The sequence below is a fragment of the Panthera onca genome, chromosome C1 (assembly GCF_046562875.1).
Source record: "Panthera onca isolate mPanOnc1 chromosome C1, mPanOnc1 haplotype 2, whole genome shotgun sequence".
NCBI lineage: Eukaryota > Metazoa > Chordata > Mammalia > Carnivora > Felidae > Panthera > Panthera onca.
Window position 1 is genome coordinate 117,330,822 of NC_138346.1, and position 23,323 is coordinate 117,354,144.

The following is a 23,323-nucleotide window of genomic DNA, read 5'->3' on the forward strand; positions in this document are numbered from 1 at the left end:
GAATAAGGCTGCCATGAATATTCTTGCAGGAATCTTTTTGTGCACTTGTACGTTCATTTTGTGTGGGTATAAACCTAGGAATAGAATTGCTAGGCCATAAGGTATTTGTATATTTAACTTTATTAGAAGCTATCCGTTTTCGGGGCGCCTGGGTGAGTCAGTCGGTTGGGCCTCTGACTTGGACTCAGGTCATGATCTCACGGGTTCCTAGGTTCGAGCCCCGTGTCGGGCTCTGTGCTGACAGCTGGAGCCTGCTTGCAGCTCTGGGTCTCCCTCTGTCCCTCCCCCTCTCGTGCTCTGTCTCTCTGTTTCTCAAAAATAAACAACCGTTAAAAAAAAAAAAAAAAGAAGAAGCAGAAGCAGAAGCAGCTATCAGTTTTCCAGAATGGTTGTACTACTTTACTCTTTCACCAGCAACAAGAGATAAAGTTGCTACACATTTTTGTCAGCATGAATGTTCTTTGTCTCTTAAATTTTAGCCATTCTGAGAGGTATGTAGTGGTATATCACAGTATTTTAAATTTGTGTTTCTAATGAGTAATGGTGTTGAGAATTCTTTCTTATGTCTTTTGGTCATAAAGAAATCTTTTGTGAAGAGATTTCAAGTGTTTTATCTACTTTTAATTGGCTTGACTTTTTTTTTTCCTTTACTTTTTACATAAACTTTTTATGTTAGAGTAGATTTAGATTTATAAAAAGTTGAGATTATAGTATAGAAAGTTCCCATATACCGTGCATTCAGTTTCCCCTATAATTATCATCTTACATTAGAATGGTTCATTTGTCATAATTGAATGAATACATTATGGGTTTTTTTTTAATGTTTATTTATTTTTGAGAAAGACAGAGACAGAATGCAAGTGGGTTAGGGGCAGAGAGAGAGGGCGACACAGAATCTGAAGCAGGCTCCAGGCTCTGAGCTGTCAGCACCAGAGCGTGACGTGGGGCTCGAACTCACGAGCTGTGAGATCATGACCTGAGCTGAAGTCGGACGCTCAACCGACTGAGCCACCTAGGCCAGGCGCCCCAATATTAGTGTTAACTAAAGTTCATGTTTTATTCAGATTTCCTTGGTTTTTACATAATGACCTTTTCCCTTTGTTTTGTTTTTTGTTTGTTTGTTTGTTTTTTGTTTTTTTACAAAACAGTTTTAAAATGTTTATTCATTTGGTGAGAGAGTGAGAGAGTGAGAGAATGCATGCACAGGAGCAGGGGAGGGGCAGAGAGAGGGAGAGAGAGAATCCCAAACAGGCTCCCCGGCAGCGTGGGGCTCCATCCCACGAACTGTGAGATCATGACCTGAGCCGAAATCAAGAGTCAGACCCTTAACCGACTGAGCCACCCAGGTGCCCCTTAATTTATTTTCCAATGAGAATCAACTGTTTTCCCAGTATAAGACCAATTTTGTCATGACATATTTTTAAGAATATATCTTGATTCAGGGACCCCCATAATGACATATTCCTGTTCCAGGATTCCACCCAGAATATCCCAGTGCCTTCAGTTTATGTCTCCTCATGCTCCTCTTGACTAGCAATTTCTCAGACTTCTCTTGTTACTGATGACCTTGAAAATCCTTAGGAGTACAGGTCACATACTTTGTAGAATGTCTCTCAACTGGGATTTGTCTGATGTTTTTCTCATGATCAAACTGGGGTTAGGGGTTTGGGGAGGTAAAGTACCATTCTTATCACTTTGTATAATGGGTATTGTTAAAAAGAAAACCACAGGCCCAAAATGGCATCGTTGAGGTTAAGGCCCCAAGTCAGTAAACCAAAACTGAATACCTAACCTACCTACCGTTTTAACTCCCCAGAAACATAACCTTTAACCAGTCAGCATGGAATTTCTTGGTCACTACTAGGAACTTTACTGATAGACCCCTTCCTCTCACCTTAGGAGGGCAACCTTGCCTAAATAATACATTCCTTGCTAATAAGTTCCTTCTTTCCTTCCTCCCTCCTTTCTTCCTTCTTCCTTCCTTCCTCCCTCCCTCCCTCCCTCCTTTCCTTCCTTCCTTCCTTCCTTCCTTCCTTCCTTCCTTCCTTCCTTCCATTCTTTAATTCTCTCTGCCTTCTCTTTGCCTTTAAAAATCTCCTTTGGTTTAGCCCAGCAGAGCTCCCCTCTGATTGCTGGTTGGGATGCTTTGTGATTCATGAATCACTTAAAAAGACTAATTCAACCTTCAAATTTACTCGGTTGAGTTTTGTTTCTTAATAGTATGTACTGTTACCATGACTTACCACTGTTGATGCTAATCTTGATTCGTTGGCCGAGGAAGTGTTTATTAGGTTTCTCCACTGCAAAATCACTGTTTTTGCCCATGAGATGAAGGAAGTCACTGTGAGTAGCCCACACTTTTAAGGAGGGTGGAGTATCTCCATTAATTTGGGATACTTCTGCATGGGACATTTGTCTGTTTTCCCTATTCATTTATTTATTTACTTATATCAGTATGGACATGTCGATATTTATTTTATATTTTGGGGTTATAATCCAATACTATTTTATTTATTTTGTTGCCCAGATTGTTTCAGTTTCAGCCACTGTGAGCATTTTCAGTTGATTTCTGTTTTCCTTTGGCATACCCCCATCATTGTGGAGTTTGTTTTTTTCTCTAGTACTTTCTTATTTTATGGTATTGCAAAACGCTCTAGGGTCTCCCTGTGTATTTCCTGCCCCAGTGCCAAAATCAGCCATTTCTCCAAAGAGCCCTGATTCCTTTTTTTAAAAAAATTTAAATTTTTATTTTTTTTAAAGTGATCTCTGTGCTCCCTGTGGGGCTCAAACCCATGACCCTCAGATCAAGAGTCATATGGTCTTCCGACTAAGCCAACCTGGCACCCTGAGCCTTGATTCCTTTGATTGATGACTTGACTTTTTACTATTGGCTTCTAAGCATTTTTTATATTCAGAATTTGAGTCACTTGTTAGATAAATGTATTTCAAAAAGCTTCTCCCAGTATGGCTTTCCTTTTCACTTTTTATAGTTTTTTTATGAGCATAAGTTTTTTTAATGAAATCTAACTTGTCTATGGTTTTTCTTTTATGGTTAAGCCAATTTTGTTCTCTGAGAAATCTCTCCTATCCCAGGATTGTTAATATATTATATTATGTTATATTATGTTATATTGTATTATATCATATCATATCATTCATATATCATATCATATCATATCATATCATATCATATCATATCATATCAACTATATTATACTTACTCTACTATACTATATTTAAGATACTGTACTATACTATAATCCTAGGAGCTTTAGTTATTGAAGTTTGACTTTTAAACTTTGGAGTCTTCTCAGATTCATCTCCTGAACATAGTAGGCTAGGGAATACTAAACACTAGGGAATCATGGTGTACCCAATCAACAATATGACCTCCCAGAAACCTGCTCCCAGAGACCTGTTTTTTATTTTTGAGAGAGAGACACACAGCGCAAGCGGGGGAAGAGCAGAGAGAGAGTGACACGGAATCTGAAGCAGGCTCCAGGCTCTGAGCTGTCAGCACAGAGCCCACAAACCATGGGCTCGAACCCACAAACCATGAGATCATGACGTGAGCTGAAGTCAGACGCTTAACCTACTGAGCCACCCAGGCGCCCCTCCACATTTTTTATTTATAAACATTGAGAATATTTTTCTGCTCTGCTCAGGTGCTTTCCTCCCTTGTCCTCATCTCCTCCCTGCAACCCCTGGGCGCAAGAAGTAGTAGAAGCATTGGTATATAGAAAACTGAGGCTTTCCTTCTTGACTGGAATCAGGAAGCTTCAACTCTGCCAATACCACCACCTTTCACACCTACTCAACTAGTGACTAGAATCCAGAATGTGACTGTCAACCAAAAGTGTCTGTAAACACTCATGGTTCCATAACCCTATTGACTTACTTACCATCAGCAACAGCGGTGAGAAGGTTGCCTCTCCTCACTTCTGCCAACTCTCTTGAGTGCATCTCATTTCTATCCTGAACCCAACCTGCAAGGGAGTCTGAGAAATACAGTTTTTTCAGTTTTTCAACCTCTTCAGCTAAGAGGATGGAATAGATTTTAAGTGAAGCAATCTACATTTAAAATTATTTTAAATCCCACCTACACCCTCCACACTAAGTGTGAAGCCTGCTTGGGATACACTCTCTCTCTCTCTGTCTGACCCTTCCTTGTTCACGCTGTCTCTCAAAAAAAAAAAAAAAAAAAAAAAAAAAAAAGAAAAAAGATAGATAGATAGATGGATAAATAAATAAATATTTTAAATTAAAAAATTAAATTAAAAAGCAAAACAGAAACCACACACTGAAGTGGTGGAAGTAATACTATGACAGGAATCCCCAATACAACACCAATTACTGCGGATTATAATGGATCCAATTTTCTCAGATTGGATCAAAAAAATAACTTCCAGATATAGCAGTATATTAGAAAAGGGTTAAGTATTAAGAGTATGAAAAATCTATGCCCGGCCAATTGTAAACAAAAGGATAAAAGAGTGAAACATGAATATCAGACAAGGGTAAAAAGCAAAGAAAGTTTTAAATTAGATAGAGGGGTAATATCCTGGCATCTATAAGTACCCGTAATTTACTCTCTTTTTTTTTTTTTTTTTTTTTTTTCCCCTTGAACCAACCTTTCCGGGTGGCCAGATCAGAACATGTGATGAAGGGAGGAAATCTAGGAGAATTTTTTTTTTTTTTTTTTTTTGCTTCTATAGAGGTCTGTGTCAGGCAGAAAAATGTAAAAGCAAGATTCAATCCTTGCCCTTTTCCAGGGACTCAAAAGAGACATAGAGGGAGAGAAACTCAGTTATCGCCCAGATCTTCTGGAGTAAGTTAGACACACCAGTCCAGCCTCCTGAACCGTCACTGGGTCCTGACCACCTATTTGGGGGAGAGAACTGGTATTCATCTCAAAGTTTGGAAGAAAGGGTCTGGGAGCCACCAAGCAATGGGTGGGCAAAGAGAATGTCAGCAAGTGAAAATCAACTTTCCATGGGTCCACGGCAGATATGGACCAGAGACCAGAAACAACATGAATCTCTGATGTTTTTCTACAGAGTTCTGTTATCAACTTGTAAAGAGCCGACTTCAGAATTAGACTTTTCCAAATCCTATATTTGGATTTGGCTATGAAGCCAAAACTTCACAGCATTGCCGGACATTAAATCTCCTATGCAAGCCTTTGCTCTGGGTGTCTTTTTTGTTTTTTGACCATGTTGTCCACAGTGAGTACTGTGAAAATCTAGTTTACCATTGCTTTTTCCAAGTCCTTCCGGTGACTCTTTCTGATTTGACCTAGTACAGCACATCTTGGGGGAGCATTGGTGGTTCAGTGGTGGAGGCCTGGGTTCAATTCCCAGCCAGTGCAGTGTGTTCAGCAGTTTTACTTTGAACTGTCTGTCTGTTGCTCAGGCAAGTTAGGTCCCTCTGGGCTTCTGACCTTCAGGGAACAGCTGCCCCATTAGGGGAGGAAAGTGGGTTATTTCCGGGGCAGAAGACGTTGAGGAATTTGTGTGAACAGGGACTTTGGAGAAGGTATGTCCTTCACGTGCGGGTGTGTCTGACGGGTCTGTCTCTGACGTTTTTGCATCTTTGGGTCTAAAGCCAGTGTTCCTTTTATTCTTTCTTCTGGTGGTCCCTGGAATGCATAGAGTCATCTGGTCGCTGATACACATGCTGGACTTGGGCAGACCATTGGGCCACGTCTCACTATGGAGTGGGGATCAAGAAATGAAATTCCCAAATTGAGACAAGCCGCAGGGAGGGCTAGGCAGACACCCCAGTGGAGAGGAAGAAATGAGGGGCCCCAGGAAGGAGGAGACTTGTGGGGAAGAATCCACAGGGTGATGAGGGGAACTGGGTAGAGGTGGGCTTCAGTCTTTGATGGTCTTGGTAGAATCAAGGATGAGTCCCCGAGTGTAGAGCAGCATGTACAATAAAGTCATTTTCACTACTATTGTTTTATAGTCTGTCCGGGAAAAATCTATTTAGTGCATCGTTTTAATGCTTATTGGTAAGCAGCACGGTGGGGGAGGGGGGCGGGCGGGAAGCCATGATAATCATCAGCTCTGGAGTTTTGGAGGAGGAGACTCTGGAAAAAGAAAACCCAGGGATCATCAGGTTTGCCTACCCCTGTTTTCATCTACTATTTTCCTCAACAAACCTTACGTAGGGTCCCAGATCTCAAACTGCCCCTGCCACATTGGCAAATTGAATATGTGCCACTGATCATTTCTTTCTTGAAGGGATAAGAAATGGTAGAGCCGGTGCTGTGGGAGTGAGATGCAAGAACAGAACTTACATGCTTTTCTCCATCATGTCTCACTGCTACCTCTGAACATCAGCCTTCCACACACACCAGTTCAAAAAGGCCTTCAGTCTCTATGGAGGGTTAGAAGTCTTTTATAATTCCTGTAAGGCATGTTTCTTCCTTCCTTCTATAATTCCCCCAGGGTTGATTTTTGAGGAGCTGGTCAGCAAGCCCGGACCAGTTCAACATCCTGGATCATTTGTCTGGTTTCGGTATCGTTAGAGTAGGCAGGTAGTTAAGTTCTAACAGGACACCTGGAGGTCAGCAAAGAGGAAGTGCTGGCCAGCTGTCAGGGAGGTCAGAGGCCTGTCCTGGCAGCGGCAGTCCACAAGAAGCCGGATCAAACCAGATAGGCCCAAGATGGTGGGAGCCAGGATGGGAAAATTGAGGGGGAAAAAAAAAAAAAAAAAAAAAGGAAACCCTGCTTCTGGACCAAACAGTAAATATTCCGCCCCCCTAGTCAATAACTGTCAATGAAAGAGAGAAACCCAACCCCCAGGGTGTGGCAGTTCACCTGGCTCTGGCTCTCACTCCCCTCCGCTGTCACTCTCCCTCTGTCACTAGCACTCTCACTGGCGCTCTTTGTCTTGAGCTCAAGTTCGGCTGCTCTCATATCTCCAGGAGTGTAATTTTGCTTCTGTTACTCATCTGTTGTGCTACATGTCTGTTCTTGAATTCCTTCTCCTGACAAGACCAAGAACCTTTGGCAACTCCTTCAGGTTCTGGCTGGATTGAGGAGGCCCCAGGACCCCGGGTCTCCCCAGTTCACCCGGCAATAGTATATTAAAAAAACAAAAACAAAAACAAAAACAAAACGGGCCCAAAATGGCATCACTTGGGTTAAGGCCCCAAGTCAGTAAGACAGGACTTCCCACCTAACCTAACTGCAGTTTCAACCTCCCAGAAATGTAACCTTTAATATTGTAACCGTCAACATGGAATTTCCTGGTCAATACTAGGAACTTTACTGGTACACTCCTCCCTCTTCCCCTTAGGAGGGCAGCCTTGCCTAAATCATGCATTTCTCCCTAATAAGTTCCTTTCTTCTTTGATTTTTATGCCCTTTCCGCCTTTAAAAACCTTTCTGCCTGTTTAACTTCCCGCGGAGTTCCCCTATACTTGCTAGATGGGCTGCTGCCTGATTCACGAATCATTTAATGAAGCCAATTAGATCTTCAAATTTACTAGGTTGAATTGGGTATTTTTAAGAGATTTGGTGCAGCATAGGGATCCAAAGTGTACTTCTGATGGCATTCGGGGACAATGAGAAACAGGCATGGTGCCTTGTGAGCTCACTGCCTTTCTCGCCACTTCTGAGGACTACTGGTAAGTCTGTCTTGGCTTGAGCTCCGCTTTTGTGTGTGTGTTCGAGCTATTGATCTAACTGGTTTCCCAGTCTAGGGGTCGTGGGGTAGTGTAGACTGACGGGAGGTTCCGACAGAGTGGCAGTCCTTAGCCCTTCGTTCAGTCCACAAGTACACGTTGGAGTCCTGTCTCCTTTTCCAGTCCACAGTCTCCATTTACTGGAGTCTACTGGTTTAGTCCATGTTGGGAATCGCTGGTGGTGTGCAGGGCCTTCTCTTTGCCAGTAATATCTTTTGGTTACTGCTGGTGTGTTGAAGTGCCTACGTTTGTCTTGTTTTGTGTGAACAGGGCTTAGCTAATAGGATCCTTAAATTCTAAAGAGTCAAGCACGCCACCTTCTGGCACACCTGCTTACTTTATGTCTAAAAACTATGGTGCCAGGAGCTGTGCATATCTGTCGAAATGGCGAAATTTTACTAAAAACAACTTGGAATTACAATGGCCACGACGGGGAACATTCCAAGTAGATAAGACAATTTAAGAAGTGCACTTAAAAGTAAAGGTTCTCAAATTAAACAGAATGGGATAACTGTGTTAATTGGCAAGAAAAACCTCCAGAAGCCTTCCAATTCATTGAAAGATTCATTGCAGAAGGCTAATGGAGAAAAAGGATGTAAGAGGTACCTAAAACAAAAGACTGTAACACTGATGTGACTCCTTTTGCTCCCCTCTGTCCTCCTTTGAGGACTCATTCTACTGATCCTCTGTCCCAATTGCTTTTCCACTCAGAAAAGACCACACAACTGTAAGCCAAAGCCTTCCGAGTTAATGGCCTTACAGATACTCCCTATACCTACCTTCAAAGGAGGGCCCCTGTGGGCCCCTCCCAGAGTTGATGAAACTGTGAGGGATTTTCTGGTAAACTGCTATATAATTCTTTAAATAGGCAAGGGGAAACTGGTAGATTCTGAGGATACTGCAGAGGGAGGGGGTCCTGAAAAAACTGGCAGAAGCCAGTGAAGAGCAAAAATTCTTTTTTTTTTTTTTTTTAATTTATTTATTTTGAGAGAGACAGAGACAGTGTGAGCAGGAGAGGGGCAGAGATGGAGACAGACAGAGAGAGAGAGAGAGAGAGAGAGAGAGAGAATCCCAGCGCAGAGCCTGATGGGGGGTGGGGGGCTCAAACTCACAAAACCATGAGATCATGACCGGAGCTGAAACCAAGAGTCGGACGCTTAACCGACTGAGCCACCCAGGTGCCCCCAGAGTGAAAATTCTTACCAGAATCAGTTCTGGATCTCTATCTGTAGTGCCCAACTAAGAAAAATAAAGTTTCACATTGTCCCTTTCTTTTCAAATCCAAACCCATTATATTGATCCTTTCTGTCCCACGGATAGCTATCGTCTTCCTGTTTGTCTGATTTTGCATTACTGGGCTAGGCTTTCTGTCTGCCTGGAACATGCAAGTCGTTGGCTCTTTGTTTTGGCTATCTTTGAGAGTGACTCTGGATTTTGGAAAGGCTCGAACACACAAACCCCAAGTTCATGACCTGAGCTGAAGTCAGACGCTTAACCGACCGAGCCACCCAGGCACCCCAAGGTTGATGGTTTAATTAAAACGGACACATCTTTAGAGTTATCAGCATTAAATCTAAAACTTTTGCTCTACTGGAGTAAAATCAACTTTAGCCAAATAAATTCATGTTGTGTCTACTTAAGTAGTTTTCTTTTTGGTAACCTAAAACCTTACAGTTTTGCTAAGTTGGGTTAAACGATAAGTTAAACTCATTAAATATCTAGACCATTTCCAAATAAGACAAAATACCAAAACATTAATGACTAAATAATAGGTTTATCTACTTTTGGCTTCTTATTACAGAGAAACTAAAAGATACTTAATTGTGTTAGTGCCACATTAGGAAAATTTAAAAAGGCAAGTGCTTCTGGAAAGTGTAAAATATATTTATAAATTTGCAAATCTAAAGAATGCTGGTGATGCAGGCAGGCTGGGTCCGGAGACCTTGGGGAGGGTCCCACAGGACTAGCCAAGAGAGTCCTTGGTTTCACGAAGGATCGAGATCAAACAGGAGCCAGAGAAAGTGAAAATAAAGTTTATTGAACAGGGTGAGTGACAGATGGAGACTAGCAGACCAAGTGTCTGGGAGACTCAGAAAGACTTCTGAGACTTCAGTAAAGGAGAAAAAGTCTCGTTGTTGCTTGGGGCTAGGGGTTTATGTTGGAGAAGAGTGGAGAGTACATGTTTCTTCAGGAATCCAAGGTAGGGTCCAAACAAAGGTGACTGCCAGGCGAACAATAGGAGTTATTCCATAAATTCCCGAAGGCAGGGCTATTGACGCCAGCATCAGCTAAGGTTTGTTGGAAGCTAATGTCCTGGAACATGTTTGGGCTCTGGCTCTTCTCGGGTGTTAACAGGTATTTGGGGCCTAGGACAAAACTCAGAGGATGATTAACTTTCTTGCTTCCCCCTTGAAGTGGAAACATGGCTTCTTTGGCTTATTCAGAGGCAAAATATGGAACATGAGGAAGTGGGGCCCAAGCAGAAAAACAGCAGAGATGGAAGCCTTTCTAAATTTTTTTTTATGTTCTTATTTTATTTAAAGCAGTTGTTTGGGGGTGCCTGGGTGGCTCAGTCGGTTAAGCGGCCGACTTTGGCTCAGGTCACGATCTCGCGGTCTGTGAGTTCGAGCCCCGCGTCGGGCTCTGTGCTGACAGCTCAGAGCCTGGAGTCTGTTTCAGATTCTGTGTCTCCCTCTCGCTGACCCTCCCCTGTTCATGCTGTCTCTCTCTGTCTCAAAAATAAAATAAAAACGTTAAAAAAAAAATTTTTTTTAAAGCAGTTGTTGTAACGTTTACTTCTTTTTGAGAGAAAGAGACAGAGCGTGAGTGGGAGAGGGGCAGAGAGAGAGGGAGACACAGAATGTGAAGCAGGCTCCGGGCTCTGAGCTGTCAGCACAGAGCTGACACGGGGCTCGAACTCACGATCTGTGAGAACATGACCTGAGCCGCTCAAGGGAAATGGAGCCTTTCTAAAATGCAAGACAATAGCCACAGACTCTATAAAGATGATGACACAGGTGGTGAAATCCCATTCTGCTTCCGCAAAGAATGGCCCCACGTTGCCAGGATTTTGTCATCCTAACGCCCCATCACATGCCAGGCAATCTGCTCCTGAATCAGAAAAAGTAAGGTTGAGTGAACAACGGCTGTGAAGTACGAGAACATTTGGGGCCAGTGGAAAACCAAGACGGCCAGTTTGTTCTTCCAGGCTCTCTGACAAATCCTGTATTTTGGTTTTTGTATTCCTTCACCTACCATAGTGTGGGGAGACTTGTATAAAATTGCAAAATTAGTCTACCAGCAATGTCTGACCAGTCAGGTCTGTAATCCTGGAAAAGCTATTTTTGTTCTAAAGGCCTCAAACCTCCCTCTGGACCCTTTGAACACCTGCAGCTGGACTTCATCCAGTTGCCACCTAGTACAGGTCATCAATATATTCTCGCCCTGGTATGTTACGTTTTCCAGATGGGCTGATGCCCCCACAGTAAGAAAAAAAGCTGTTACAGAGTGTGTTTCCGGGGGGCCTGGGCGGCTCAGTGGATTAAGCGTCTAGACTCTTGATTTAGGCTTAGGTCATGATCTCACGGTTGGTGAGTTCGAGCCCTGCATGGGGCTCTGCACTGACAGTGTGGAGCCTGCTTGGGATTCTCTCTCCCCCTCGCCCTCTGCCCCTCCCCGCTCATGCTTGCTCACGCTCTCTCTCCAAATAAATAAATAAACTTAAAAAATTTAAAAAAGAAAGGAAGAAAGAAAGTGTGTTTTCCACTTGCCGTGTACCCCCCACAATCTCCGTATCACTGGAAAAATACAAACCTTAACGAAAACCTTGCAGACTTCTCAGAATTCTGTCAGTGTGTAACCTTATGTTGTTCCCTTGTCACCTCGTGCTAGGATTACCAGCTGCTGTAAGTCTGTAGTGTCTTCTGCTCAGGCACATCTATCATCAGTAGGTTAAAGAAGACTTCCCAGATCCCAATTTAAAAGATTCTGTTGGTCACAGTCTGTGTAGCCCGGTGACTGGGTATTCTGGAAATGTCATCAGAGGAAGACAGCCCGTGAGCCTCATTCGGAGGGATCTAACCAAGTGCCCCTGACCACAAATACTGCCACAAAACTGGGAAGCATGGACCCTTGGGTACACATCACACAGCTAAAAAACGTTCCACCTGATACCTGGGCCTGTGTAGATGCTGGAGACTTTCAAATCAAAGTGATGAAAAGAAGCAGTTGACTTTGAGGTAGACTGCTCCCACCCAAGACAACAGATCAAGATTTCATACTTGAACTAAACATGAAACCCTTTCTCCTTTCCTTTCCTTTACTCTGGCATTGGCCTGGAAAGATAACACCTTCATCTTTATCCCCCAGACCATTGCTAACGGGGGGGAACCTCTGGAACTTAGAACAACCTTTTATTTAAGCCTAGGACAAAATCTCATTCTGCCCCTAGCTTGTCACAAGCAAAATGAGACATCTCATTGGCCGAATCCCTGTTTACATTGTGAGTTAGAGAGGACCTACCAGGAGGCTTTCATGAGTCGGGATTCACTCTTACTGGCAGATCCCTGCTCCCTGACAAGGGATAAAAATAAATGAGGCTATCTATGATCAGGAACTTCTTAATTCTTAAAGATATTGCAGAATCTGCTAAAGCAGTAATGGCCCAGCAAAGATCCTTAGACTCTCTGGCCAAAGTTGTTCTTTAAAAAAAAAAAAAAAAAAAAAAAAAATTAATGTTTATTTATTTTTGAGAGAGACAGAGCGTGAATGGGGGAGGGACAGAGAGAGGGGGAGAGCCAGAATCTGAAGCAGGCTCCGGGCTCCGAGCTGTCAGCACAGAGCCAGACGCGGGGCTGGACACGGGGCTCGACGCGGGGCTCGAACCCACGGACCGCAAGGTCATGACCTGAGTCGAAGTGGGACGCTCAACCGACTGAGCCACTGGGCCACCCAGCCACCCCCAAAATGGTTCTTGATAATAAAATAGCTCTTGATTATTTTTTAGCGGAGCAAAGAGGTGTCTGTGCTGTGGCCAGCACCACCTGCTACACCTGGATTAACACCTCTGGGCCAGTGAAAACTCAAGATATGTTTTCCGCAACACCCTCCCCTCCCCCTCTTCTTAGCAGAGGTCCTGTGAGCACATGGCAAGAGGGGGCTGCCTATAAGCCATGACAAGAGGCCTCAGAAGGAAGCTGTAGGGAAGGCTAAACTCTTTCCCCTACCCTCTTAAGGTCTCAGGCCGGGCCTCAGCATTAAGTTGGCATAAAACAGATTAGCAGGAGAAGAACATAGACATCCTTCCTATGCACATGGGAGCTTTCAAGGAAGAAGAAAGATCCAAAAAGTACTTAGACCTAAGTGGTCATGTACTAGGTGCGGCAAAGAGTAGTAATTATGAAAAGGAACCAAAATATACGAGGAGGCAAAAGACAGATCAGGGTTATTTTAACAAGGTCTGTTTGTATAGATTTCTCTCAGCCTCGACTTCCTAAATCTGGTGACAAGAACCTTTCTCTCCTCCTGGTATAGGGAGGGCATCTTTCCCATGGCAGTTTTATCTTCTGCTCTTAGGAAGAGGAAAGGAGGTCAGAGCACTCTTGCATCTGTTTTTCGAGCATGCCCTTCGCTGAAAATAATCCTTAAGCCAAAGTGGCCTATTTGGGGGTAGCATATTTGGCCAGATTCGAAACCTACCCTGATGGCACCTGGATCTTGGACTTCCCACCCTCCAGAACTGTGAGAAATAAATGGCTGTTGTTTAAGGCAGTCTGTGGTGTTCTGTTAGAACAGTCTGAGCATGCCAGTACACCCATCCACAATGCCAGGACTTGGTAATTGATAATTTCCCTCGTGTTTGTTCCTGCTTCCAACTTAGGACCAACCAGAGAAAGCCAGGTATGCACCCCCACCGACCTCACAGGATACCTCTAAATTCTAGTCAGTCAGTGTGAAAATTAATAACGGGAAACCTCACTAGAATGGAGTTGGGAGGCCAGAAGGGGGAGCTATAGCACTCAACACGAATTAAAGGAAGAATTGCCAATTGTAGACCCCAACAGAAGAATTCTCAACGGGAAAGAGTCATCAATGACAGGCCCCAGTAGGAAGAAGAATGTATATTGCATCTCCTACAAGAAATTGAGGACCACCCCCCACCCCCTCCCCACCCCCCCGCGGAGGGAGCCAATGAGAAACAGTCATCACCCTGAACTCTTGCTTTTCTCCAATGGACTTTACTTCAAAACAGCCTCTCTCAACTGCCTCCTTCTCCTCCATCTAGTGATATTCCCCTCCTTTGTTTATTCAGCTTGCCTGTGGCTCTGCCATAGCATGAATGTCCTGGATTGCATTTCTCTGCTGTTCCCAAATAAGCCCATTTTTGCTGGGAAGATAACTTTTATTTTTAAGGTTAATACCTGCCTACAGCTTACCCATGCCAACGGCCTCCAATCAGGGCACACCTGAAGCCTTCCCATTTTTCTACTGTAAAGTTCTCCCACTCCTCTGCCTTCCTTTCATTTCAGTCTCTGCAAAAACGCAAGCCCTGCATAAATAAGCCTTTGCTCTTCTTGCTTGGCTTTTGCTTTTTAACAGGAGCGTCACTGTAGGGTTGGCAAGGACTCCCTCCTTGACTAACTTAAGTCAGGCTCCTGGGGCCCTCAGTTAGTCCTAGTCCTCAGCCTTCCAAGCCCAGTTCCAGCAAGAATCCCCCCATCCTTGATATCTAAACAAGTTCCTTGTAGCAATTTGCCAGTCACTGACTCCCTCACTCTTTCCTTTGGCTGTAAATCCACAGTTCTCCTTGCCGTCTTTGGGAGTTGCCCTCAGTTTTATATTGAAGTTTGTTTCCCCGACTGCAGTACCTAAGGCCAAATCTCTCCAGGCAATCCCTTACAGGCTGATGCCACGTCTTTCCTCTCAGGCTGTTAGCGAGTCCAAGCTCCTCCTGCTCCCTGTGTGACAGGCAAATGGAGAGGCAAGATGTGGGGACAAAGAAAGTGACTTTATTCAGAAATCCAGCAAACCGAGGAAATGGTGGACTATTCTCCCAAAGAACCATCTCCTCTTGGCATGAAATCCAAGTTTCTTTTATGTTGGCAAAAGGGGGAAGTGGGAGGGGGCTGGAGTCAAAAGGTGGCTGACATCTGCAGACATCTGAGGGAGGCCGTGTAGGTTTTTTGTCCTTGGTCAGGTGATCTCTGTGTACAGGAATCTGGTCATGTCGATCCTGTACATCTTAAACAGAGCATAGTCCTTTCTGTACCTACTTCCTTGTCTCCTCAGGTGAGGTAGATTTCAGGTGCAAAGCAGCTTTTGCAAATCTTAGCTGTCACATGCCCAGTGTAGAGCTAAGCAAGCAGATAATTCTAAGCTGTAAGATGCAGCAGCAAGGGAAATAGAAGCAATATGGAGTCGGACATGGTGTTTCTGTTACAAGGCTGGTCAGATTCTCTGGAAAGTATTTCTTCACTCGCACCTGGACAGTGCGTCTGGCTGCCAGGATTCAGGGAATGGGGTCTGGATCAAACTTGATTCACATTCAGTTGCGACACCGTCACCTAATCCCTGTTGCCATGTCCTTCAGTGGCCTCAGTGGCCACAGAGCCCTTGCCTTACCGTTTCCAGAGGAGAACTTTTCAGTAAATGTTTTGTGATTTGAGCAACAGAATAGAATCTACTTTTAATGTTCACATAGCCTTGAAGCTGGGTTTCCAGCCTGGAACACCAATAGGGGTAAAAACAGAAGGGTTGGTTTGCAGTCACCTGGCTGTTGTGTCTAGTTTCATAAATTCAGTTTCTTTCGATACCGGATAGCTTCAAAAATTTTTTGAAATGCATCGCAGAGGTAACTCACCGAACTTGAAAGGAACCCTTTCCTTTGTAGTCCTAAATGTTGCGCCCTACACATTGAAAGGTAATTTTTTTAAATGTTTATTTACTTTGAGAGAGAGAGAGAGAGAGAGAGAGAGAGAGCGCGCGAGCGCGAGCGCGCACACATGTGCGCTTGTGAGTAGGGGAGGGGCAGAGAGAGACGAAGCGAGAGAACCCAAACCAAGAATCAGACCCTAAGGGGACTGAGCCACTCAGGCGCTGCAAAAGGCCTTATTTATTTAAAGAAAGGTACACAGGCGCCAGCAGCCTGCCAGACAGGTTCCCCGCCGGCCGGAGGTTCAGAACTCACACCCTCTGCCCCAGCAGGTGGGCACTTGGAGGAAAAGAGGGACAAGCCAATTTCACCCTCCTGAGGGTTGGCTGGCTATATTGAGGAGGGGGCAAGGGCGAGGCATGGGCTGGAGGGAAGGCGCGTTCCCGTGACGTCACGGATAGGGCGTGTGCTATGTAAATACGGGAGCGCAGGGGCTGCTGTTTCGGTAACTACGGCTTAAATAGCGTATGATCTCGCGTGCTGTGGGAGCCGTTTCAGGACTGTTGGTTGCAAGTGCGTGTGTTGCGTGTGTGGAAGTCCTAGGGAGGCTCGGGGGTGTGTGGACGGAAGTGACCGTGTGTAGAGAGTGTCATGCGTGAGAGGGTGTAGTGGGGCGGAGGAGGCGGAAGTCATACTTACCTGGCAGGGGAGATACCATGATCAGGAAGGTGGTTTTCCCAGGGCGAGGCTTATCCATTGCACTCGGGATGTGCTGACCCCTGCGATTTCCCCAAATGTGGGAAACTCGACTGCATAATTTGTGGTAGTGGGGGACTGCGTTCGCGCTTTCCCCTGATTTTTCATGGTGGCAAAGACAGAGAAGAGGGTGCTGTTCTGAGGTGTGGTGTTTTGGCTTAATCAAGCTGGTTGGGTGTGGTTTTTCCGCTTCTACGCGTTGCTACGGTTCCTCGCAAGCTTTTTACCTTTTTGAGTTTTGCCTTTGTTTTATTTTGTGGCTTTACGTGTTGGTGTTTTGGGGTACGGAAGTTCTGTACTCCTGCGTGTACATTCAGGTCAAAGGTGTGTTTGTTATGAATATAACATGTGTGAAGGCACCGTAGTGCACGCAGTTCGCATGAACGGGTGTGATTTTTCGTAGGTGCTTTTTTTTAGTGTACAGGCTGAAAGGAACTCTTTGTGGGTGGTTCGTGCTGCGTAGGCCAAGGCCGTGGTGCACACACTTCCAAAAGCTAGGGAGAAACTGCCTGTACCGTGGTCCGGCTTCATTTCCGTATGTAACATGTTTAGGCTACGCGAGGAAACAGCTTTGAATTTTACACATGTTCTATTCCCTGCAAATCAGAACCGCAGTCAGACCTGAATCTTGGCCGGAAGCCTTGTGATCCAACCAGAAACCTACAATAGACAGTCTTGGGAGTGAAAGGTGACCAGTTTCTCCTCTTGTGAGAGGCTGCAACGAGGCTGCCTTGCTGCGTCCTACTCTTTAAATACCTAACCTTGCCTAAGACTTCATTTTTTAAGCGTTAGTTTCCTTGTTTGGTGTCTGTCTTGCTTTTACGCCTTAAAGCCGTTACTAGCCAATTCCAGAGACACCACCCACTCATCCTTCCCACCCCAAAGCAGCTTTTTCTATTTCTGGCTTTGGTTTTCCCTTCCTTCCATCTCTTCTCTCAGGCTCTTTCTTGATACCTTTTATAGACACGAAAACACTAGCTCTCTCTCAGCCTCCAGTTTGCACCTGACACTCTTCAGTCGTGTGGCAAATTAGGAAACTTCCTTAATAAGAGGGCAGCAAGAATTGTAAGTAACTTTTTTTTTTTTTTTTTTTTTTTTTTAGCTCTCAAGTAAGTAATTTTAGATTTTCCCTGTCTGAAAATGCAGTTGCGGTGGTATATCCAACTCCGGTTTATAAGAAAACCAACCAGGTCCAGTGTTGACAGTCGTGCACATTTTGCCAATTCCCAGGATGTCTTCTTAACTTGCTCACTTCTGATCCACAGTTGTCCTGGCAAATAGAAACTACTTGGCCAAAAACAAACGGCAGGGCCATGGCGGGAAGAACCATCAAGCCTCCCTGGTGGCTACCTCAGGAACAGCATTCAGAAGCTGCTGAGACCACTGGAGAGACTAGGAGCAGGAGTTGAGTTGGAGGTAGGGAGTAGAGTTGGGGAAGGGGTTGTATGCAAACAAGGGCAGGTCCAAAGAAGACTAAAAAAGTACACTGGAATGCGTCTCGAGTATTGAGGACACTGAAAGTAGAAGTCGTAGGTCCTACAGACTGACCTAGTTTGATGAAGAGCCCTGAATTTCTCTCCAACAGTGGGATAAACAAATACAAAATATCTGAACCAAGACTGAAGTCAACTTGCAGTGCCTTACTGATGAGAAAACTTGGGTTTCTAGAGTGCTTAACAGATTTCCCCCGTCTCCGTTGTCAGCACTGTTATGCTCCCTGACGGAGGAGTTTCTGAGCAGACAGCAATGACCGATACCAGTGCTTGGATATTGGTTGCCAAGCCTATCAAACACTGAGGTTATTACGAAGACGTTAGGTTCAGTCTGTGGTGAGGAGCACCACCTCTGGGAGGCCTCCCTTCCAGTCCTGGCTCCACCACTTGCCTTTTGTTTGACATTCAACCAACCCCTTCTATTGCTAGGCCAATTTTGCAAGAAAAATATGAAAATAATAATATTAAGCAACTCATAGAGAAATTATTGCATAGAATACGTGAGATAACCTAATAGCACACCTAGCATAGTGTACGGTTTATAGTAAATACGTCCTAATAGGAAACTACCCAAGAGCAGCTTTTTAACCCTTAATTACGAAGTGTAAAGTGTATAGACTTCTGCTTCACACTTTTTGTAACATTTGAGTGAATCTTGTATTTGTGAGTGTAACATCCATTCACGAAATAAATTAGTATTAAAAAATTAAAAATTTTAAATGGAATTTATACAACACGTGCCCACCAAGGGACTTGTTTATAGCAACTTTGTTTATAGCAGTCCCCCAAACTGGAAACATATCAAATGCCCATCAAGAGCTGAATGGATGGGGGGTGCCTGGGTGGCTCAGTCAGTTAAGTGTCTGACTTTGGCTCAGGTCATGATCTCGCAGTTCCTAAGTTCAAGGCCCCCACATCCGGCTCTGAGCAGAGCAGATGAGCAGAATGGATGTTCTTCCGGATCGGAAGATTCGGTGTCTCCCTCTGTCTCGGCCCCTCCCCTGCTTGCACTCAGTCTCTCTCTCTCTCTCAAAAGAAATAAATGTTAAAAGAATTTTTGGAAAAAAAGATGAGTGGCTATAATTGTGGTATATTCATTCAAAAAAATACTACTCTTCAATGGAATGGAACAGATTCCTGATATGTGGCAACAATAAAGATGAACCTCAAAAACAGCATGTTGAGTGATAAAAAGAATACATACTTGTTGCGACCGGCGTGACAAACACCGAGATCAGGGTCCTGAGGGTAGGGGAATGTAAGAAAAAAAGAGAGAAGAGAAGACAGTTTGGGAACAGGAGGGTCCCATGGGCTGATGGCCCAAGTGACGGCTTTATTGTTGCTGTACACAATCTTTTATAATATAAGACTCTTATGGATCAGGTCATTCTAAGAATAAACAGGTTTCACATGATCACTGCCAGCCAGAACTTTTAGTTCTGTGTACCTTGTGAACTTTCTGAACGGGTCACAAGACCTTGTTGATAGATTGCTAGCAAAACACAGTTCCCATGTATGTTTCTATTTGACTCGGCGTAGAAAAAGGGGAGGTAACATTACTGCCAACACCCGCAGACCACAGGCTTCAGGAATTAACTTTCTCAGCCTTGACAAGGCTTTCGTATGCCCTTGAAAGTGGGGGAATGGGAGGGGGAACCACCGGGTTGGCTGAGTCAACAGGGAACCATTGCTCGACCCGGTCTCAGCCTGGCACCGGGGCCCGGCCTCCCACACATACTCTGTGGTTCCATCCATGTCAGTGTCTAGAACAGGCAAAACTAAGCCATAGTGACAAAACTAGATCATTGATTGCCTGGGACATGAGGTGGTGTGGGGGATTGGCTGCAAACAGGCACAAGAAGACATTTTGGAGCAATAGAAATGTTCTTTGCTCTTGAACAGGGTAGTGGTTGCCTGGGTACATCCAACCTGTCAAAACTCATCAAACTTGAAATGGATCCATTGTATTATTTACAAATTACACCCTAAGACATTTGGTTTTAAAAACAAATCATTCCAATTTTAGTGTCTGAAGTGTAATTAATTAGTATTAATTAGCCTTGGAAAGTTCTTTTAGAAAACTGTCACTCATGTAGTGAACAATCCCACCATATTTGTTTTGTATCTTTTTCTTCCGTGAAATTCATGCCCTATTAAACTCAATATTTTCAAATAAAAATAGGCTGTATAAGAGCTCAGTTTTTTATAAAAGAATATTTGTAAATATATCCTCCCTATAGATTTATCAAATATGACTCCATTAGTAATTACCTAATGCATACAAAATTATTTTTTATTTTAAGCTGTTTCAAAATTTTACATATACGTATTTTGTACATCATTTGCATTTTACCATTTGTGTAATTTTACCATGTATAGCTTTTGCAAAAAATTTAGAACAACTTAAAAATAGATTTGAAGAAAAATATGTAAAGATGTTAGAAGTAGTTAATTCCAGCTGGTGGGATACGGATGAATGCTTATCTTCTTCTGTTTGTTTGTTTGTTTGATGCCCGAGGTGGGGCTTGATCTCAAGACCCTGAGACCAAGAGTCGCATGCTCTATGGACTAAGCCAGCCAGGCGCCCCTATTTTTCATAGTTTTAAACTTAAAAAATGAATGTCCTGGAAGTGAAAGAACAGAATAGATACGAAAGAGGTGTGGGGTAGGTGAGAGGAAAACATAAAGGGGAGGGAAAACCTGGTTCTGGCAGGAAGTGTGTTTAAGTTGGAGAGTTTGAGGGAGCACTTGTGGGCATAAGAAGGGTTTGCGGGAGGCAGTGGGGTCATAAGGATGTTCGGATAGTTTTATGCCTGTTGCATGGTTCCTCCTAGGTGTTTTTTCAAAAGAATTTATATAGACTTAAATTTCTTGTCCAGCATTTTTAGCGGTTTTTAAAAGTAGGAGGAGTATAAACATTGTGGTTCTCAGCCTATCTTCTGGAGCCAGGATGTCTTCAGTCCAAATTCCTGCTTTCCAATCCCACTCACTGGCTGAGTGACTGGACAGGTTGCTTAATCTTTCCGGATCTCAGTTTTCTTACATGGAAAATGAGGACAGTGATATGAGGTGGGTCTGTTGAAAGGATTCAATGGTTGACTATGCCTGGGACAGGGTATCACCAATATCCCCTCAAGATCTCCACACCTCCTCCTAACCTCTTACCCACGGCTACGCTATATGATGTCTAAATATGTGCAGCTGTGCAGCAGCATTATATTAAAAGTGTTTTGTTCTTGGGGTGCCTGGGTGGCTCAGTCGGTTAAGTGTCTGTCTTCAGCTCGGGTCATGATCTTGCGGTTCTGAGTGAGCCCAGCGTCAGGCTCTGTGCTGACAGCTCAGAGCCAGGAGCCTACTCCAGATCTGTGTCTCCCTTTCTCTCTGCCCCTCACCTGCAGGCACTGTGTCTCTCTCTCAAAAATGAATAAATATTAAAGGAATTTTATTTTAAAAAAGTGTTTTTTTATTTTGCTCTTAATTAGAAATGCTCTAGGCTAAAATGATACATTAATTAACTCAATTTAATATCATTGGAAGAATGTAAAGATAACAGTAGATCTTAAAATTGCAAATTGACCTCAACATAATGGAGAAATGAATGTGGAATATAAGAATATAAAATACCTAAAAACTTTTACCCCAAAATATTGTAAGAATAATTAAGTCACTATGAGTTCCAGACTTCTAAGACTTACTCTCCATTTACAAATCTTATATGATCTCTTTAATGTACTGAAACACATAATTTCATATTGTATAAACTCCTTAAATACTATTGGAATTGAAGTGCGCTTATTGGGCCAGTAAAACCAATATAGGAAATTTAGGTGGCTAAGTGTCACCAGGAATTTGAAGAGAAAATAAATCCAAGACCTGTATAAACTAGAATATATCTACCAATATTTTCTATATTATTAGAAAACCTGGAAGACAACATAAAACAGTTTTTAGGCCACAACTATTAAACCAGTCGGATGCACACAAAAAGTCCTCTTTAGAAATATGACATGATATAAACATGTTCTATGCCATTATATGTAAATTATTAAAATCCTTTAAAGTGTTTAAACGTATTCGAGATTCATCCTTACTATCCACTTGATGTTTTCCCCTTGTACCTGAGTGCACGGAGAGCATTTTATCTACATCTAAACAGGGTTTTTTGTTTGTTTGTTTTCCCGGGTTACAGATTCAGCAAGAAAGGAAGTAGGAGGGGTGCCTGGCTGGCTCAATCCGTAGAGCATGGGACTCTTGATCTTTAAAAAAAAGAAAGAAAAGAAAGAGAAGGAAGGAAGGGCAGAGGCAGAGAAAGAAAAGGGTGAGGGGGACAAAACCCCATCAATAGCGTCCTTGCACGCCCCCCTTGGGTCCTGGAAATAGAAGTTCAGTCACTACCCCACTTGGGGAAGGGGCTCAACTGAATACACACCACAAATCAGGTTGCCTGTGTCTGCTTGGACTCAGAGTGGAGCCAGGACAAGCTCAAGGACAGGACGAGATAAGACCAAGCACCATTATCACAGGGCAGCCACCTACCTGACAGTGCCAAGGCAGACAATCCTGGAAAGCTCTTGAAAACTTCCCCTTCCCCTTGAAGATTTTCCCACCCGCTCCCCCTCATCCTCCCACCACGGGGAAAGGATTCTTCACCTTCTGTTGGGCCAGGACCCTTGAAGATCCCTGCAGGGCAGGAGAGCCTGGAGGGCAGGAGGATCCAGGGGGCAGCAGCTGCACTTCCCTGAAGGGTCTCTCCCCGGGTGGGGGGTTCTAGAGCTCAGGCTCACCCTAGATCCACTGCCCACCAAAGCCACCAGGAGGAGTCCGGAGGGCAGCCGGTGCTGGGGCACGACAACCTGGACGTGTTCCTACAAGCACAGGGCACGCCTGGCCTGCCCTATCCAGGAGAGCCGAAGAACCGCCTGCCTGCCTGAAGCTTCTCTACAGCCTGAAGGGAACAGGTGTCTGCTTCCTGAAGGAACAGGAGGGCTCTCCTCCAGAGGACAAAGCCCTCTCCTGGCCCTGGAGGAAAGGTCCTGCAGAGGCTGGTTTTGCGGGACACTGCCCAAGGCAAAGGAGCAACCGCAGACCAAACAATCATCTGGAGATGACTGCACAAGTCCTGTCTGTACATGTGGAGCGAGAATGAGAAAGCAAATGTGGGGAAATGTTAACTGGTGCACCTGGGTGAGGGATATAGGATGTGACCATTCTGGCAACTGTTTTGGTATGTTTCAAAGTTTGTTTGTTTGTTTGTTTGTTTGAAAGGAGTGACAAAGTCAAGTCCCAGGTTCTCTTTAGAGGAAAACGCTTGAAGTGAGACCTTGGGTTTCTGAGGTGAATGGAAGGGAGCCGCTGGCCTGGCTTCTCATCCCAGCTCTTCTCTCCCAGCCTGGCCATTACAAGGACCCGGACTCCTGACCTCCCGTATTTTAGGGGCTCAGTGCACAGCCACATCTGCAAGCGTCCCTGGGTGCACACCAGACTTTGGGGGATGAAAAGGCAAATCCTAAG

General features: G+C 44.2%; 1 long non-coding RNA gene and 1 other non-coding gene across 5 annotated transcripts in view; both read left to right on the forward strand.

The window, feature by feature from the left end:
• The window catches only part of LOC132671459 (uncharacterized), a 39,324-nt gene extending 16,011 nt beyond the window's left edge, over positions 1-23,313 (forward strand). For 3 of the 4 annotated variants that reach the window (XR_014138082.1, XR_014138079.1, XR_014138080.1), the window contains 2 exons: positions 17,585-17,735; positions 18,691-23,313. This is a non-coding gene — a long non-coding RNA (uncharacterized LOC132671459). Of the gene's footprint in view, positions 1-4,772; positions 5,644-17,584; positions 17,736-18,690 lie in introns of those variants that run through there. The other variant, XR_014138081.1, reaches the window with a different exon arrangement.
• LOC144617330 (U1 spliceosomal RNA) lies at positions 16,255-16,418 on the forward strand. Its single transcript, XR_013557741.1, has one exon. It is a non-coding gene; the product is annotated as a U1 spliceosomal RNA (small nuclear RNA).
• Positions 23,314-23,323: the final 10 nt, after the last annotated feature.